Source organism: Bos taurus, chromosome 19, assembly GCF_002263795.3.
Source record: "Bos taurus isolate L1 Dominette 01449 registration number 42190680 breed Hereford chromosome 19, ARS-UCD2.0, whole genome shotgun sequence".
NCBI classification, from domain to species: Eukaryota; Metazoa; Chordata; class Mammalia; order Artiodactyla; family Bovidae; genus Bos; species Bos taurus.
This window is the reverse complement of record NC_037346.1, coordinates 18,205,181-18,219,925: the sequence shown is the minus strand read 5'-3', so window position 1 is coordinate 18,219,925 and position 14,745 is coordinate 18,205,181.

Here is a 14,745-nt window from a genome sequence, read left to right as displayed (position 1 = left end):
ATTGCTGAAGCCTGGCTTGGAGAATTTTGAGCATTACTTTACTAGCATGTGAGATGAGGGCAATTGTGCGGTAGTTTGAGCATTCTTTGGCATTGCCTTTCTTTGGGATTGGAATGAAAACTGACGTTTTCCAGTCCTGTGGCCACTGCTGAGTTTTCCAAATTTGCTGGCATATTGAGTGCAGCGTTTTCACAGCATCATCTTTCAGGATTTGGAATAGCTCAACTGGAATTCCATCACCTCCACTAGCTTTGTTTGTAGTGATGCTTTCTAAGGCCCACTTGACTTCACATTCCAGGATGTCTGGCTCTAGGTCAGTGATCACACCATCATGATTATCTGGGTTGTGAAGATCTTTTTTGTACAATTGTTCTGTGTATTCTTGCCATCTCTTCTTAATATCTTCTGCTTCTGTTAGGTCCATACCATTTCTGTCCTTTATCGAGCTCATCCTTGCATGAAATGTTCCTTTGGTATCTCTGATTTTCTTGAAGAGATCCCTAGTCTTTCCCATTCTGTTGTTTTCCTCTATTTCTTTGCATTGATCGCTAAAGAAGGCTTTTTTATCTCTTCTTGCTATTCTTTGGAACTCTGCATTCAGATGTTTATATCTTTCCTTTTCTCCTTTGCTTTTCGCTTTTCTTCTTTTCACAGTTATTTGTAAGGCCTCCCCAGACAGCCATTTTGCTTTTTTGCATTTCTTTTCCATGGGGATTGTCTTGATCCCTGTCTCCTGCACAATGTCACAAACCTCATTCCATAGTTCATCAGGCACTCTATCTATCAGATCTAGGCCCTTAAATCTATTTCTCACTTCCACTGTATAATCATAAGGGATTTGATTTAGGTCATACCTGAATGGTCTAGTGGTTTCCCCTACTTTCTTCAATTTAAGTCTGAATTTGGCAATAAGGAGTTCATGGTCTGAGCCACAGTCAGCTCCTGGTCTTGTTTTTGCTGATTGTATAGAGCTTCTCCATCTTTGGCTGCAAAGAACATAATCAATCTGATTTCAGTGTTGACCATCTGGTGATGTCCATGTATAGAGTCTTCTCTTGTGTTGTTGGAAGAGGGTGTTTGTTAGGACCAGTGCATTTTATTGGCAAAACTCTATTAGTCTTTGCCCTGCTTCATTCCGTATTCCAAGGCCAAATTTGCCTGTTACTCCAGCTGTTTCTTGACTTCCTACTTTATAGTGATTAATTTTTAAATGGGGAAAGGGTTTTATTATTTAAAAAACTATCCTGTCTTTGCAGACAATATCTTTCAAAACATGGCCGGCCCCTGGGTGGATATCACAAACTTTTTTTTTTTTTTTAAGAAGAGGGAATCTTGGTATTGAAAAGTTTGGGAGTCAATAAGATACATACCCTCCTTTAACCTCTGCCCAAGCAAGTCAGCATTTCTAAGAGACAGACAACCGAGCTTGAAAGTGATATTGTTGGTGTCATTACTAAATCTAAAATATTAACTACGTGGCTCAGTTCAAGTTCTGGAATATGATTTCAAAAAACCAAAACTGGAGTTATTGCTAGACCTGTTTATTTCAACATTAGCATGAGTACCTTGATCCTCCATGTGACTTATTAAAGAGGAATATAGCCTTAGCAACTAACCATGTTCTACCCTTGACCCTTTCCTTTCTTTTTTCTCCCCCTCTGGTCTCAGAACTTAGGCTAAGGGTGGCTTGATTCTTGATTCCCTCAGCTGTAAGACATCAGGGATGTGGAAGGAAATCATGGATGTAAAACACAGATGGAATTTCTTGGTAATAGGAAAATCTCTGGGGCCTGTGTTAACAGTAAGAGCACAAATGCCCCTAGAGAGTAAGGTCCATATGGGCAGATTTTTGTTTCCTCTACTTTGATACCTGGGATGTTAGAACAGTGCCTAAGATGTAACGAACACTCAATTAGTAAAATCATGACAGAATGAGAAAATGTACGAACTGTTCTTTAGGTCCAAAGGAGTCAGCAAGCTCTGGTAAACTTTCCTTTCAAGGCAAATTTGATGGATAACTACATCAAATCAACCCAACTATAATACTTTTTTCTCTTATTTTCAAATTTAGCTTCCACATTTATCTTGCTCTGCGTGATTAGTCACGTCTGACTCTTTGCAACCCCATGGACTATAGCCCGACAGCTCATCTATCCATGGGATTTCCCAGGCAAAAATACTGGAGCAGGTTGCTGTTTCCTACTCCAGGGGATCTTCCCCACCCAGGGAGCAAATCCACATCTCTTGTGTCTGCTGTGTCTCCTTCATTGACAGGCAGATTCTTTACCACTGGCACTCCACTCCAGTACTCTTGCCTGGAAAGTTCCATGGACGAAGGAGCCTGCAGTCCATGGGGTTGCTGAGGCTCGGACATGACTGAGTGACTTCACTTTCACTTTTCACTTTCATGCATGGAGAAGGAAATGGCAACCCACTCCAGTGTTCTTGCCTGGAGAATCCCAGGGATGGGGGAGCCTGGTGGGCTGCCGTCTATGGGGTCTCACAGAGTTGGATGTGACTGAAGTGACTTAGCAGCAGCACTACTTGAGAAGCCCCTTATCCTGCTCTAGGAATTGTTATAATGATAAGGACAAACCTTCTTTTGTCTCTTCTGCATCTCATAATCATAGTTATCACTTATCTAGGACTTACCAATACTGTGTGCCCAGCACCTATGTGCACTAAGTTTTTTATATATTAACTCTTCTATTCATCACAGACATTTTAAAATATCAACCCCAGAAGGAGCTCTTGAAGAGATAAAAAGCACTATTAAAGAAAGTCCAGTACAGCAGAAGAAACTGCGTAATACCCACGGGGTCTCAGAATCCTTAGCTCAGCACAGCTTCCTTTTCATTTGTTTTGTTTTTTAGCCATGCCACTCAGGATGTGTGGGATCTAAGTTCCCTGACCAGGGACTGAACCCATGCCCCCTTTATTGGAAGCTCAGAGTCTAATCACTGGACTGCAAGGGAAGTTCTTGAGCTCACCTTCTAATTAAGAAACCAAGGGCCCAAGAATAAGTCCTCATGAGTCTAAGGTATACCTCAGAAAATTTGACATATCTATTCGTCCTTTATTTGACCTTTAAAATAACCATAGATATCAGATTATTAAGCAGATCCAGACTGTAAAAAACCTGCCTGCAATGCAGGAGACCCAGGTTCAATCCCTGGGTCAGGAAGATCCCCTGGAGAAGGGAATGGCTACCATGCCAATATTCTTGCCTGGAGAATCCCATGGCCAGAAGAGCCTGGTGGGCTACAGCCCATAGGGTCTCAAAGAGTCGAACACGACTAAGCAATGAACACTTTTCACACTTTCACTGACTAGGAAGGGGGCACAAGGGAACCTACTGGGTGCTGGAAACTTCTGTATTTGATCTAGATGGTCTTTATATGAATGTATAAATTATAAATGGGATTCCCTGGTAAATTATAAAATTCCATCCACTGAGGGATACATTTAAGATTCGTGCACTTTATGAAAGTTATACTTTAAAAGAAAAACACTAATGACCATTTCTTCTCTTTGAGGATATCTTTCTCTCAGAGAGCTTCGACTATAATTTTTATGTGTGTGGCAGGGTCAAAATATTGACACACAAAAGACCAAAGCCTTCTTCCTCTCTGAACGAGTTCATTCTAATTTTGCATTCTGGCCCACAGTAGATGAGTGTTTGTTTGAATATAAATTATCGTGGTTTTCCCCCAAGCTTGTCAAGTAAGATTACTCCCAGAAAGGTGTACCCTGCTCACCCGGTGTAGAACAACACTTGGTCCCATTGCAATGCTCAGGAGACAGTTTGGAGAACAGTAAAGATGGGTCTTACTTGGGGTCCCAAGACAATCTTTTAAGAAGTCTGATGGATGAACATTAGTTATACGTTTGAATGTGTGAGTGCATGTGTTCGACATTTTGTGACTCCATGGACTGTCACCCGCCAGGCTTCTTGGTCCATGGGACTTTCCAGGCAAGAATACTGGAGTGGGTTGCCATTTCCTCCCACAGGGGATCTTCCCAACTCAGGGATCGAACCCACATGTCCTGCATTGACAGGTGGGTTCTTTACCACTAGCACCACCTGGGAAGCCCCAGATATTTGCAAATCAAGTTAAAATTTCTATTATGGCCTTCAAAGTACTTAAATGTTAATTGCAAAGTAAACTTTAACTTTTCCCTAGAATATTCATTGTCACATCTGAAGATTAAGTTCACAGATAGCTCAGTGGTTGAAAACAACAGTAAAGGGAATTCCTTGGCAGTCTACCGGTTAGGCCTCTACACTTTTACACTTTCACTGCTGGGGCCTGGTTCAAAAAATGCCAGCAGAAAAAGAAACACTCCTCTCTTTTTTCCATTTTTATTATTAGGTAAAGAGATGTACCTAATTTCAGTGCTAATGAGAGGAAAGACACCTGGAATCCCATCCCCCTATCTTGTTCAAAGTCCCCTGCCTGCTTCTCCCACACAGAGGGCCCTGGTAGACTTCAAAGTCACAGCAGAAGTGATAGACACCGTCTGGTCTTTGATGCCTAAGAACATCAGATCCCTCAGTTTGATGCGGATGCAAAGCATCTGTACTTTTCAATCCTTTCATGTTATTTCACGTTGCTAACAACAAAAGCTGAAAAGTTTGAGGTGACACGCATTACACACATTAAAATATTTGGAACCAAGAACTTTTCATTTCTTTTTCTATTATATATAGCTTCTTTTACTTTGCAAACCACACTGGATAGTAAATTACTTCTGGCACGCAGCCTTGTCAGCTTGCCAAATTTCAACTGGAGCAAGTTTTTACAGCTAGGCTAATAAGCCCTGAAAATTAGGAGGTAAGTATAATGGAAATAATGACATGGTCTTTAACTGTAGGAGCATGGAATGACAACGTGAGGTTCCAGTAGATTACACTTTTCAAAGTTTTTTTATTCTAATGAAATCTTTTTAAAATTTTGTAGGTTATTCTAGTTCAAAACCCACAGAAATGGAAAGAGTTTCTTTTAATTGGTGAAAAGTACTTTTGTGTTTTTTTATGTTATTGCTTTTTGCAAATTCAGGGAAAAAGAAAGAAAGAAAGAAAGAAAACCAAGAATATAGTAGCTCGGAGATAACAACCTACTATTAAAACAAACTGACATCTTGAAAAAACATGTTCTGAAACGATTGGCTTCCAGGATGGGGTGCAATTGTTTGTGTATGAATACTTTTCATCAAAGCCATAGCTAATTAGCTACATCAACTTCATTTCAATCCAGATAGAAACCCATGCCCTGCTAAGTAACTTTCAGGTCTTTATGGAACAAATCTTCAAAAAGTGGAAAATTACTGTGATCATTTGATTTTTATTGCTGAAACAGGTAGTATCGATTGTAAGGTAGTATCCATTTCTCTAAATTGAATTCTTACATTCACTCCCAGTTTACAAATAACAAGGGAAATTCTTTTTCCCCTTCTCGTTCTGCCCTCCAATTAGACCTGGACTGATTAGCTTCAGCATCACGTGCTCAGTCCCATATTGTTTAAGCAAGGAAGAAGCTTAGAGTTGTGTTATGTGTGTGTGTGTTTTAACTATATTAAAATAATATGGCCTTGCTCCAAAAATGCCAGCTTTCTTACAGCTCCCCAACCACACCACGCTATTTTGTACTTCTGTCGACGCTCCTGTTCCATGTGCCTGGCATGTCTTTTGTCCCCTTATTTACTTGGCAAACATAGATCATGGTGGGTAAAAAAGGAAGCCGGCCCTTAATGCCCCACCATCCCACCATCAACAGCAATTTGTGTACTTACTTACATACATTTATACAAAGAGCTCTGCCTTGGCCGCACCATGTGGCTTACAGGATCTTAGTTCCCTGATCGGGGATGGAACCGGGGTCCTGGCAGTGAAAGTGTCAAATCGTCACTACTGGACCTCCACGGAATTCCCCTCAAGGGCTCAGTCTCTGAATCTCTTTTATTCCCCTCACTACTTCTCTAGGCCCATAAAAGAAGAAAATCATTCAGGCCTGTAACATTGAGTGTCTTCTATTAGTACTGTCCAATAACACTTCAGTGATGATGGAAATGTTCTGTATCTGCGCTGTCCACTACAACAGCCACAAGTCTCATGTGGCTATTGGGTACTTGAAATGTGGCTAGAGCAATTACGAAAGTGAATTCCTAATGTCATTGAATTAATCGAAATTTAAATTGTCACATGTAGCTACTGGCTGTCATGTTGGACAATGTAGATCCAGGTGACACCCATATTTATAGTACCGATGCATAACTGATGCCTTCCCTGAAGTCCAGACTCATGCCGGTATACCCAAGTGCCTGCTCTGTATCTCCACTTGGAGATCTTATAAGCATTTCAAAATTGGTGTGTCCAAACCGATGCTGCTGATATTCTCGCCCCAAATCTGCTCTTGCCATAATCTTCTCCATCTTGGTTGAATGGCAATTCCATTCTTCTAATTTCTCAGGCTAAGAACCTTGTCCCTGATTCCAAATCTAATTTGTCAGCCATCCTTTCTGTTCTACAAAATAGAGCCAGAATATGATCTATCCCATCATTGCTAGTGCAAGCATCCTAGCCCACAGTCCTCACCTGGATTATTGCTAAAGCCTCCAACTCCTCTCCTTGCTTTGTCTTTGGCCCTCTGGAATCTGTTCTTAACAGAAGTCTATTCTTAAGAGCAACCAATGTTGGACTTGCTTGGTGGTCCAGTGGTTAAGGCTCTGCTCTTACAATAAAGGGCACATAGGTTTGATCCCTGGTCTGGGAACTAAGATTCTGCATGCCATGCAGGGTGGCAAAATAAATAAATAAATAAATAAATAAAAGGCAGCCAACGGCATTTTGTTAAAACATGTCAGACCACATCACTCCTATGCTCAAAGCCCTGCAGTGGCTTCTGGACAGAGTGAAAACTAAAGCCATTTTCACATGCCTACAAATCTCCTTGGGTCTGCTGCCCTGGCCCTCCCTTTCTACTCTGCCCTTATTTCCCACCCCTGGCTAGTTTTCTACTCTCCAGAAACACAGCCTCCTCCGATCCCTCCCTACAGCGATGCAGGGCCTTTCACAGGCTGTTTTCTCTGCCTCAAATTGTCTTTCCCGAATAAGTTCTTAGCTATTCCCTCACTTCCTCTCTCAAAGAGATTTTTCCTATTTAAAATGGCACCTCCTACCCTCAACAATCCTTATTCTGCATTCTTGCTTTTTTCCCCTCCACATCACCACCATTCAACATATTACAGGAGTGTCTATTATTTGTCTCTCTCCTCAAGCTTATGCTGAAACAGAAGTTCCATGGAGCTGACATCGTTCGCTGCTCAATCTGCACTTAGGCACATGATAAGTGCCCATTACCTGTTTCTTGAATAAAGGAATGGATATCTGTGTAGTTGCCCCACTTAGCTTCGGCTTCCCAGGTGGCTCAGTGGATAAAGAATCCGCTTGCAGTACAGGAGACACAGGAGATGCAAGTTCAGTCCCTGGGTCCGGAAGATCCCATTGAGGAGGGCATAGCAACCCATTCCAGTATTCTTGCCAGGAGAATCCCTTGGACTGAGGAGCCTGGCAGGCTGCAGTCCATAGGGTTACAAAGAATTGGACACGACTGAAGCGACTGAGCACACACGCACACACTACTTAGCTTGTACTATAACTTTTTTCTTTAATCTACGTCTATCCTTTATAATACTGTGACTTCTGTGACAGAGAGAACAAATATTTTATTTATCTTTGAAGTTCCTAAAACCTAATATTGGAAAATATTAGGTACTCAATAAACATTACTGAAAAGTAACAGCTCTACATTACACACACTGTTATGAGTTACTCACAGAGTTTAATACATCCAAAACCCTTCCTGAAGGAAACTGATCTACTCACAGCTACTTTTTTTCTTTCCACCTGACCCTGGGTGACTTGCTACTACTGATCAGACCACAGGTAAGCTCCTGACTCAAGGACAACCCATCCGCTGGCTGGCCAAAAACCTATAATGATCCCTGGCATGAAAAGATGAACTGAACTAACTTAACTCTCCCTTTTTGGACTCTGGATTAAGAAGTAAAAAGAGAAGTACATGATGGGAACATATGAGTTAAAAACCAAAGAGACCCTATGGATTAGAGATAAGAGCTTGAAGTGTAGAAAGGCAAAAAGTAGTCAGGAAGCAGAAACTAGGTAAGTAGAAATTATGAAATATAGAAAATTATACAGGGTAAAAGTGGATGGGGGAAGGAACATGTGCCTAAGTGCCTAAGAGAGCATGGAGTCACTGAATCACATTAATAAGAGTGCCCTGGAGTAAAGACCATAGACTCCTGCAACTGAAGTCCCACTTTATGCCGCTCTGAATCTCTGTGCCCTTTCTCGCTCTCTGTGTCACTTGTAAGAATGCCCATTTGCTTGAGGTGCCTTAAGAGGTTGTCTCTGTAACTGACAAAGCCCAACCTAACCAAAATACCATTCTTGGTTCATACAGTTGCTGTCACCTGTCAAAGACTGAGGGTATTATGTCTTCACATTTTTTACCAAATGGTACACTTAAGGTGTTCTTCAAAGCCTTAAGCAATTAACCCTTTGAGCTTCGAATGTTTATTGGGAAGAACAGGGATGAAAGTTCTCTTCAGAGCCATTTGGTTTTCCTTAACGCCACACTCCTACGGCGGCTAGAATCCGCTCACAACGTGAATGTACCTTGCTTTAAACAGATTTGAAACTCTGGATTTACAGCAATAGATTATTATGTGTCACTTTTAAAAAATATATTTATTGATGTATTAGGCTTTGTCAGTTCTTAGTTGCAGCATGTGGGATCTAGTTCCCCTAGCAGGGATAGAACCCAGGCCGCCTCATTGGAAGCTCCAAGTCTTAGTCACTGGACCACCAGGGAAGTCCTATGTGGTCACTATTAACAATCTTTTATTTATTTATTTTATCCAAAAAGTCACAAACTGCCAGAAATTCAAAGGCCATATTCTTCAATAGTTCATAACCACAAGAGAGCCACAAACCTCAAGCTCCCTTGCTATGTTTCAGGGCGTACCATTGGCTTGGGTAAACACAAAGTGCCCAAGGAAAGGGGCTGTCTGCTTCAAAGACTTAGTCACAATTTTTCTCTTTTTCCCCTTCCATGAGGAGCCCTCCCCTACGGGTCCACACAGCTGCCACTACCCAAGGAAGCCAACTATTTCAAAATGCAGTTGCTACTTCGCTCAAAGGGCAGTGGGATATAATCATTAAAACCAGGAGCTTTATTTTGAGTATGTTTCGTCAGTAGCTAAAACATTTTAAGCATGCATGCTTAAGGCCTAGCCATCCGACATCTACAAATCTATCATATAGAAACACTAACAAAAATGCACAGACATATACATACTGGGTTGAATGAAAAAGTGCGTTTGGATTCTTCTGTAAGATATTGTGGAAAAACGCAAATGAACTTTTTAGCCAACCCAATATAAGGAGGGTCACGGAATCAATGTTTATAATAGCAAACTATTGGAAAGATCCTACACTGATTATCAGGCAAGTGGTTAAATAAATTACAATACATCCACACAATGGTATACTATATAACTATTAAAGAGAATGAAGAGTGTTGTATATGTTATCAGATGGAAATAGGCCTATTACACATTGTTAAGTATAAATCTAAAACAGGCAAGTTGCACAATAGTAGTTATTGTACAATCCATTTTAAAAGTGTGTATGTGCATGTTATGAACAAAATATAAAGCTAGGAGGACTGCCCACCAAACCATTCATTCATACATTGGTTACATCTGAGAACTGGGGTGGGACTTTCTCCATTACTATTTTGTTGAGCAAATAACAAAGGTGTATTATTTTTGTAGTTTTTATCTCAATAAAACATTTCAATAGAGAGAAAAGAAAAAATGAAAGAAGAGGTTTCAGAATCAAACTCTGGTTCAGATCCCAACTCTATCATTATTTTGGGGTTAATTGGGATATTAAAACACAAACTTGCTTTATCTTATTGACACTTCATAGCAATTGCTTGAAATACCTCAACTTTTATTGTACACATTGCTATTATTAAACACCAGAGGTGATTCTGCCTTAAGGGACTTAGGATCCGCTTTTCATATGAGGAACACTTTTTGTAAGATGAGTAATTTCACTCCCTAACTTATCTGTGTGCTAATAAGATACTCATAAGAAATAGGGCATATTCTCTCTCTTTCGAAAATCCTGCCCCCTTTTCTCCCCTTCTCACCCCAAGCGTCCACAACCTGGGAGCTGTCCAGGTACAAATTAACATTTAAAAAGACCTCTAGTTGTTCACACAAGTAGCTCTATTATTGCTTTCTCCTTTACAGCCTTGGTCTGCTCAAAAACCCACATTCAAATTGGATCACATCCACTGCAGCCCTTCAGCACACAGGTATTGTGGCAGGGAGGCCGCTTTTGGCTATGAATCCCTTTATTCATTCTAAAGTAACTTCATTCATAAGGTTCACTGAACAGCTAGCTTGTGCCCATCACAGACTCTGACAAAGCATCTTTGCCTACCTGTCACTAATCCTTAGGAAATGCTGTGGGTGGAGCTTCATTTCACAGCCCAGCAAACCAAGGTTCCAAAGGGTGAAGTGACTGGCCCAAGTTGACACCTCTAGTAAGCTGGGGGAGCCTGCTGGGAAATCTAAACTTCGGGGTTATTAAAGGTCACCAATGGTTCTTTATCTTCCTCCCCCTCCTCCTTTTCCTAACTAACCAGTTTTAAAAGCCAAATAGTGCTCTAAAACTTGTAAAGAAAAAACAGCCTTCCGCTACCCCAGCAATCCCCAATCTTTTTGGCACCAAGGACCAACTGGATTAGTGGAAGGCAATTTGTGTGTGTGTGTGTGTGTTGGGGCAAGGGGGTATCCGGGATGGTTCCTGTTTCCCGCCTGCTATGTGGCCTACTTCCTATCAGGCCACTGAGAGGTACCCGTGGCAAAGGAGTAGGGGACTCCTGCCTTACCCCACCCTTCCCTTCTCTCCTGTGCAACCACGTGTAATCTTATAACTCTTCTGTGCAACCACGTGCAATTCCCACCCGCCCCCCCCCCCCCCACACACACACACACTCTGTCTACTGGTTTACCGCCACATCTCTCAATAAACCCATTTGTTGCACAGTTCCCCTGTAGCTCAGTCGGTAAATAATCTGCCTGCAATGCAGGAGACCTGGGTTCAATTCCTGGATCAGGGAAGATCCCCTGGAGAAAGAAATGACAAACCACTTCAGTATTCTTGCCTGGAGATTCCCATGGACAGGAGCCTGGTAGATTCCCAGTCCATGGGGTCGCAAGAATCTGACACTTCTTAGCGACTAAACCACCACCACCAACTACGACATAACCAAAACGCCACTCTGCCGTCCACTGCTTCTGCTCCCTCTTGATTCAAGGGGTCACCTGCCCCGCCCAGGTTGGAAACTCGGTCCGGACCCCTCTCTTCTTCGCTCACTGAGTGTCTAGCACCACCGCTGCGGTCACTAGGTTGGTCAGAGCCCAGGGACCACCAGCGGGACCCGGACCCGGACGCGGGCTGAGCGGTCAGCTTCCCCTGGCCCGGCTTGGCCTCACCACAGATCCCTTGCGGGCTGCGAACCCGGGTCCGCGCGGCGGTCGGTGTCGGAGAGCTAGGATCGGGCGAGGACGGGGGCCGGGGTCGCAGGCGAGGGCCAGGGGTGGGGGCCCAGGGCTTGGCTCGGGGGACAAGGACCTGGGTCAGCGGAGTAAGAAGGTCGGGATCCCGGGCTGAGAGCCGGGGTCAGGGGACTTGGGTCAGAGTCGGGGGTGGGGGGCTGCGCCGGCGCGGGGAGCCGGGCGAAGCGGAGGCCGGCAGCGGGCGCCTGTCCGCCGGGCCGCGGTGGCCCTCGGGGGCTCCTGCCGGCGGCCGACAGCGCGGCCGCGCCCAGGGACAGGGCGCCGCCCTCCGCTCCACCAAGTCCCGGCGGGTACTCGGCGCCGCAGTCCCGGCCCAACCCGACAGCCCTCCCCTGGCGCCCGCAGGCCGTCAGCCTCCCCGGCCACGGATTCCCCGCGAGAGGCGGCCCGGGGTGCAGCCGGCGCCGGGCGGGCAATGGGGCTCCGGGTTCCGGCCACTCGGCCCGAAAGACGCTCCTGAGTTCGGGGTCGAGAGTCGCACTCTTCCTACCCCTCGAGGGACGAAGGGGACCACCATCCCGCGGCCTTGCTCCGAAGAACCGCGCCACCAAGCCCTCCAATTTTCCCTTCTGGCTGGTTCCCTTTGCATGTCCTCTCTCAGACTGAGGAGGTCTTCGGAGGAAAATGTCCTTTTTTACGGGGGGGGGGGGGGGGGGGGGGGGGGCTGTTTCCCCCTCAGTGTGGCATCCTCCTACCGGCCTCTCACCACCTCCATACCTTTTCCTCCACACAGGTTTATCCTTCCCATACTGTGGGTTAAATCAATTTTTAATTTACCTACAACGAATTGAAAATACTTTTAGCAATGGGTCTGAGTAATGTAGTATGATTATATCTCCTTTCTAGTACCTGGGGTTAATCATTGTCTCAATTCCTTGTTAAGCTTTCTATGTAAATCTCACTTATTTCCCCCCAAATATTCTGCCCAAACTGTAAATCCCCATTCATTCAAACTCATCAAGGAATACATCTATTTTGTTTTTTTTCTCAGAAATCTTCCTCCCATTCCAGTCTTCACTGTTGCTCAGTAGGCCAATACCACAACTGTTGTGGGATTTCCCTTCATCGTCATCCTGGGAATTTTCCTTACTTTTTTGTGAGTCCCCTGTTTCCCACTGGATTCCTTGTCTTGTTTTTCTCCCTGATTTTGGTACAGCACATCTTCTGCTAGCTTCCTGAAGAAAGACTGTAAGGGAGGTGATTTTTCTCTGACATCTTGCAAGTCTGAAAATATCTTTATTTGACATTGATCCTTTGTCTGGGTATATCATTCTGGGTTGGAATTCATTTTTCCTTATGACATTTTTCCTTAGACAACTATGAATTGTCTTCTAGATTCCAACATTAGTGCTGAGACATCTGATGAAATTCTTACTTTTGTCCATGACCCATTGTCCTTTATTATATTTTTATTATTTCTGGAAGCTTTATGTTCTATCTTTGACTTTCTGAAAATGCCCAACGGTATGTCTTGATGTACATCTTTTCATTCATTGTGTAAGATACTCAAGGACTCCTTCACTGTAGAAACTCTTGCCCTTCAGTTCTGGAAAATTTCTTCCTTAACTTTTTGTCCCTTGCACAATTACTCATTAGATCTCTCCCCTCCACACACATCTTCTATCCCACTCAATCCCCACCCTTCTTTCTCTGTTTTTACTTTCTCAAATTCATTTTATTGGTACATTGGGATCTCCAAATAATTCTAATTCTCTCCTCTTTTCTCTACCACTTCTCATTTCTCTTTTTTTTTCCCTGCAAATTCTCTCATTTCCTTTTTTGTCTGCAAATTTCCTCAACTCTATTTTCCAAACTTTTCATTGCCTCTTTGTCAATGTTGCCTTCTAAACAATGATGTGCCAGTAAATAACAATGAACTCTCCCAAGAGGGGTGTGGGGAGCCATCATTGCTAGTGCTTGCCCATTTCCTCGGTGCAAATATTCCCACCATGCCTGATTTCAAGCCACCAACATTATACCCCTGAAAGCAGAGTTGGGGAGAGAAGCGTAGTAGTGTATCATTATGCTAGTATTTCTACCATATATATACAATACACAAATAATCTCAAGAGCATGGATAATGGTAAAATGTTAATAACAAAATAATTTGGAAGTGATGAGTTTTAAATATTACTTTTATTTTTAATATAATATCTTTAATTATAACCATATATAGCCTAAAGATATATTAAAAATAGAAGTAATACTCAAAACTCATCACTTCCAAATTATTTTATCTTTAGTTGTAACCTTATGTAACCCAAGGCTTCCCTGGTGGTTCACTGGTAAAAAATCTGCCTGTCAGTGCAGGAGACGTGGATTCAATCGTGGGTCGGGAAGATCCCCTGGGGAAGGAAATGGCAACCCACTCCAGTATTCTTGCCTGGGAAACCCATGGAAGAGGAGCCTGGTGGATTACAGGGTTGGGGAGAAAAGAACATGGGGTCACAAAGAGTCGGACATGACTAAACAACAACAATAACATAACCTAATTTTTACTAATGATTGTGTTTAACAAATGGATTGCAAAATTCCTCAAGATTCACCAGTTGGCTCTTGCACACCAGTATTAGCCACCTCCTGCAAATTATTGCTTCGAAATTAAAAACCATGCTCTCTAACATAATAAAATTAAATCAGAGTAAAGCTTCTAAATGCAGTTCTGATCACATCACTCCCCTGAGTGAAACTCTATATTGCTTCTCTGCTTCCTGACACCCTCAATAGTCAAGGCTCAATTCACAATCCACCTTTCTTATTTGTTCATCAAACAAATATTGATCAGGTGTCTGCTATGGGCAAGGTCTTAAGCAAAAGAGGCAGAGGATACAAGGATGAATTAAACACATTTCCTTTCTTTGATGTACTAACCAGTGTAGTAGGAGAAGCAGAAATTTAAATACATACTAATGTAATGAATGTGATAAGTACCTTTTAAAAGGTATGTACAACACAAACGACAAAATACTACAGGAATGTCTAACAGATGACTAATACAGCCTGGGGGATCTACCAAGAAAAAAATCTTTCCTTGTCTTCTAGGTCTACTAGTGGGTTGGGTTTTTA